The following is a 6,124-nucleotide window of genomic DNA, read 5'->3' on the forward strand; positions in this document are numbered from 1 at the left end:
GTGTGTGTGTGTGTGTGAGAGCATTATGAAGGGAGAGATATTGACAGAGAGAGAGATGGATGGAGAGGTGTAAACATAGCTACAGGCTGTGTTTCTATTCCAGGAGAGCGATTAGAGAAGAACCAGAACCACAAACAGCCCCACTGGGAGGACTGGAGGTGTGTGTGTGCGTGTGTGTTTGTGTAACGTGTGTTTGTGTGTATTAGGGTTTGTGCATTATCGTGTGTGTTTGTGTGCATGAGGGTGTATCGATTAGTGAGTGTGTGAGTGTGGAAGTGCATGTGTGATTGTGTATCTATGTGCAATTGTGTGTCTGTGTGATTGTATATCTGTGTGTGTATGTATCTGTATGTGTGTAAGTGTATCTGTATGTATGTATGTATGTGCATCTGTGTGTGTGTGTGTAGTTTCTCAGTATCGTTGAATAATAGTTGCAGTGTTACAGGATGCCTCTATGCTGGCAGTAAAAGAACTATCTACATTCTCTATAGCTGCTTGACACTGTGTACTGGAGAGGGAGGGAGGAGGGGAGAGGGAGAGGGAGAGAAAAGAGAGCAAGAGAGTTGAAGGAGAGAGCAGCATATTTTCTTTTATTCGACCTGCCTGCCCACACAGAGCTCTACCAGTGAGCTGTGATGTTGGTGGAAGAATCTCTCCATCTCTTTTTATACCTCTATTTCTTTATTTCTTTAATTCTTTCTCTATTGTCCATCCCTCTCCTCTCTATATGTTTACCCCCTCCTTCCTTGCCCCCCCCCCCATCCCCCTCTCAGTAAGGAGGTTATCTTGCGGGTGATGAGGGTCCAGCTGGTCTGGGTTTGAGAGTGTTCTCTCCTTCTCTCCCAGACGCTCAGACACCAGTCTCCTCTCTGTCCTTCATTCAGGCCTTTATTCAAGCGTTCTTCATGGAAGTGTTCATGGTCACTAAACAGAGCGGATATATGGCCAAGGTCTGACATAGTATTATTACAACCTGGGTCACATGGTCAAAACACAGGTCCCGTTCCAACACTTCACTACAGGCCTCGTTCCAAAGCGAACTTGAAAGGACAGAAGATTTTACTTGCAGGGTTTGATTGGTTAATATAACACAGAGGGATGCTTGTTTCGGCCAATCCCATGAGCTCGGGGTTCCTCCTAAGGAACCCCATAGGATAGAAGAAGGCAAGGAAGGAGATGAGGAAGGAGGTGAGGAAGGAAGCTTGTCTGAAGTATTGGAACGCGTCCTGCCAGTCCTTCCAGACGCTGGTAATGCAACGTGCTCTTCTCATATAAAAATAATACATTCATTCATTTAAGTGGAAAAAACATGGACATTTAAAGCTTAAAATCCCTTTATAAGGTGACAGGGAGACCTGAAGATTGGATTAAGTGTGTGTGTGTGTTGAACAGAACTGTACGTTGATGACAACAGACTGCTCCAGCTGGTAGAGAGACAAGGAGAGAGGGCTGTGTGTGTTTCACCAAGCAGGTGGTGTTGGAACACCAGACTGCACCCTCATCTGTTGGAACACAGAGGGTCTCACGATGTAACCATGACACACGCACACACACACACGCACACACACACACACACACTGTTAAAACAGGAGACAGGTTGAAGCAGCAGTTTCACCGTTGGATGATAAGGTTGCTGGCCTGTTTGTGATGACAGCCCGCTGGATAATGCATGAGTCTGGCGCCTCCACTTCCTGTCTCACACACACTCACACACACACTCACACACACACACACACACACAAACACACACACTCTCTTCCTCTTGCCTACCCATGTTGTCTGGTGTCCTCTCTCCTTACTTCAGTTCACCAGATGAGACACTTAGGACTGACTGTCTCACCAGTCAACCTCTCTCTCCCTCTCTCTCTCTCTACTCCTCACTCTCTCTCTCCTCCTCTCTCTCTCTCCTTCTCTCTCTGTGTGAACTGTATATGTGTGTGTATATCCATGCATGTGTGTGTCTGTGTGATAGTATATCCATGCAAGTGTGTGTGTGTGTATGTGTGGCTGTATATCCATGCCTATGTGTTAGTGTGTGTGTATATTTTGTGTGTGTGTGTGTGATAGTATATGCATGCGTGTGTGTGTGTGTGTGCATGTCTCTGTGTGTACATGTGTGTGTGTGTGTGTGTGCATGTCTCTGTGTGTACATGTGTGTGCGTGTGTGTGTGTGGTAGACTAAACATGCATGAGCTCTACTGCTCAATGACTGGCTGATTATAAGAACAATCTAGACTCCTATTGGCTCTCCCGTGTCATCAACACACTGATCAAAAGACACCAGTCTCTCCCTCCTCTCAAAAGATGTTCTTGTCCTCCTCCTCCCTCCCTCCCTCTCTCCTCCCTCTCCCTCCTCCCCCCCTCCCTCTCTCCTTGGTGCTGTGTATGGTGAAGAAGAGCATTGTGACTTGGTTCAGTAGCAACGTGAAGCAAGGTTTATATAATGCACAGCCCTTCACCACTAGGAGTGTGGATCAGGAGGAGAGTGTTCAGGTTCAGATCCCCCCGGGGACGTTGCCTGGAGAGAAGCGTTTTCTAAATGAACACGGTGTTACCAGTCCTGTCTAATCCCTCACCGGTACTAGTGTAGTTGTAACTAGTCCTTTATTGTAACTAGTACCAGTCATGTTATTACTAGGGGTGGGCTAGGTGGAGGAAGAGGAGGGGCCTAGGACAGGAAGTAAGGGATGGAGGGGCTCCCAGCAGTCCTTCCTGTTCCTGCATCTGAGGCGATGATTCGTCAGATCGGCCACTTCCTGGAGAACCCTTGGAGGGGGGAGGAGTCAATAGTAGGAGTACACCCCCCCCCCCCAGAGATTCTCTCTCCGTGCCCCAGAGCATCATGGGAGTTCAAAGTTGAGTGGTGACGGAATCCTCAAGGACCTCGCAAGTGTCTATGACATCACAAGGCCCCACCCACCCCCCTCCCCTGCCCCCGCCCCCCTCGAACACATCCTCGCTGGAGTCCAGGAGGCGGGAGCTGGAGGCGGACATGTTGGAAGCACAGTGCAGCGATTGGCAGGGGCAAGGAGGGGGGAGGGGCATGGTCAGCAGAGAGTCCCTCCCATTGGCCCTCCGGGGGGAAGGGGCGGGGTTACGGCCGAGGCGGTTCAGGTGTGTCTCGCTGCGGGTCACCTGACCCAGGCCGATGTCGTGTCCGCCGAGGGGGCGGAGCAAGCCGTCGGAGATGGTGTAGGAAGGAGGGGATTGGCGGAGGGGGAGGGAAAGGGGCGGGGTTTTGCGTGAGAACAGGAAGCCCAGGCGTTTGAAGGAATCTGACTTGGAGCGGGGGGTGGAGAGGCGCTGCAGACGGCTCCTTGTACGAGCCAAGGAGGAGGAGAGGGAGGAGGAGGAAGGGATGATGGAGGAGGAGGAGGAAGGAACTGTCGTCTTTACTCCGTTACTCTTTGGCTTGCCCTCCTCATCCTCCTCCTCCTCCCCCCCTCTGTCCTCCCATCCCTCTAGCTCCACCTCCAGCTCCTCCTCCTCCTCCCTCCTCTCAGCTCCTCCCTCTCTCTCCTGGTCATCCCGGAGATCGAGCGCACCAGAGCGCAAACACCATATTTGGGCGTGGGATCGTCCAGGGGGGGTGGGGTCAGGAAACTCACGACCTTTGACCTCCCGGCTCCGCCCCCATCATTGTCGGCCCCGCCCACCTCGTCATCGGCCACGCCCTCGTCCCTCGGAGCCGCTTCATTGGACGAGGAGTAGTGGCGACGTGTCGGGCGACGGTTGCCTAGGAGATCCAGAACCTCGTAGCGGAAGCTGGAGATGTCCTGCTTTAACTCCTGGAGAGGGGGATGTTTTTATATATATATATATATTATAAAAACAGCGGCAGAGAGAAATAAAGAGAGAATGGAGTATCAAGGATTGAGAAAGAGACAGACAGATAGGAGAGAGAGAGAGATAGAATGAGAGAGAGAGCTAGAAGGGAGAGAGAGATAGAATGAGAGAGAGAGAGAAGGAGAGAGAGAGCTAGAATGAGAGAGAGAGCTAGAAGGAGACAGAGGACCTTGAAGTTCTCCTCGGTCAGCCCCTCGTCTGTCCTTGGCGCTGCGTATCATGGCCGCCACGTACCTCTTCACCAGGCTACGGATCACTTCCTGTTAGAGACACACCACATCACCATGGAGACAGCCACTTCCTGCCAACCATCACATGCACTACTGACCAATACAGAGAGGAAAGGAGAGTAATAGAGTATGGGGGGAAGCAAGAGATGGAGTAGGAGAGAGAGAGAGAGGGATAGAGAGGGATAGAGAGGGAGAGAGAGGGAGGGAGAGAGAGGGAGAGAGAGGGAGAGAGAGGGAGAGAGAGGGAGAGAGAGGGAGAGAGAGAGGGAGAGAGAGGGAGAGAGAGGGAGAGAGAGGGAGAGAGAGGGAGAGGGAGCATGGTCTCATTCTGCCAAGCCCCACACACGTGCATACACACACTGCCCACGAGGGGGCTGGATTGGAGGGAGAGGGAGGGAGGGAGGGAGGGAGAGGGAGAGGGAGAGGGAGAGAGAGAGAGAGAGAGAGAGAGAGAGAGAGAGAGAGAGAGAGAGAGAGGAGAGAGAGAGAGAGAGAGAGAGAGAGAGAGAGAGAGAGAGAGAGAGAGAGAGAGAGAGAGAGAGAGAGAGAGAGAGAGAGAGAGAGAGAGAGAGAGAGAGAGAGAGAGAGAGAGAGAGAGAGAGAGAGAGAGAGAGAGAGAGAGAGAGAGAGAGAGGAGAGAGAGAGAGAGAGAGAGAGAGAGATTCCGGACGTAGAGTTGGGATATGTTTAATCATCTGCTCTCTGTATCGAGAAAGAACACACACACACTTCATATACACACACATACTTCACAGACCTGGTAATGCTGATTCTGTATCAGGCTATCAGCATGGCGCTCCTGAAAGGAAATGAAAATAATATTAAAAACACACTGTGTACCTTCACACACACACAGACACACACACACAGCGGTACACACACACACACACACACACACACACAGAGGTACACACACACACACAGCGGTACACACACACACAGCGGTACACACACACACACACACACAGCGGTACAACACACACACACAGCGGTACACACACACACACAGCGGTACACACACACACACACAGCGGTACACACACACCGGTACACATGCTCTCTCCTCCATTAGATTGGTGAAGCTATCTGAACCTATGTGGGCTGGATTATGTAACACAACAAACTTCAACTGGACTGATGGAGCATGCCTGTGTGTGTGTGTGTGTGTGCTGGGCATGAGGGTGATCTATCAGAAAAAGAGAGAGAGAGAGGGAAAAAGAGAGGGGAGAGAAAGAGAGGACAGATGGAAAAGAAACAGGGAGGGAGAGAGAGAGAGCAGGAGAGGGGAGAGAATGAGAGTGTAGAGTGAAAGCTGATTGTGCTCCAGTAAGTGTCTGAGTTTATGATTCTCCAAGTCCATCATCTGCAAGATGGACCTGTTCCTGTCCTGGTCTCGTTGTCGAGACTGGTGTGTGTGTACGTGTGTGTGTACGTGTGTGTGTACGTGTGTGTGTGGTGCCCGTCCACCTCACGGTGAACTGGCGCAGGTCCTCGTGCTTGCGGCTGCAGTCTGTGCTGCCCCGCCCCCACAGAGACGCTGGTGGAGCCAGGTGAGCAGGTACCAGGTGGACTTGGGACTGGGCACGATGTTGAAGGGGGGGGGGCAGCGTGCCCCCCCTCGTCGAAGTAGCTCATCCACAGCTTAGTGCGGGCGAACTTCCACTCTATATCTGCATGGTCCTGGACACACAGAGCAGTATTAGTACTGGTACTATATCTGCATGGTCCTGACACACAGAGCAGTATTAGTACTGGTACTATATCTGCATGGTCCTGGACACACAGAGCAGTATTATTACTGGTACTATATCTGCATGGTCCTGGACACACAGAGCAGTATTAGTACTGGTACTATATCTGCATGGTCCTGGACACACAGAGCAGTATTAGTACTGGTACTATATCTGCATGGTCCTGGACACACAGAGCAGTATTATTACTGGTACTATAATCTGCATGGTCCCTGGACACACAGAGCAGTATTAGTACTGGTACTATATCTGCATGGTCCTGGACACACAGAGCAGTATTAGTACTGGTACTATATC

Source organism: Osmerus eperlanus, unplaced genomic scaffold (assembly GCF_963692335.1).
Source record: "Osmerus eperlanus unplaced genomic scaffold, fOsmEpe2.1 SCAFFOLD_53, whole genome shotgun sequence".
NCBI classification, from domain to species: Eukaryota; Metazoa; Chordata; class Actinopteri; order Osmeriformes; family Osmeridae; genus Osmerus; species Osmerus eperlanus.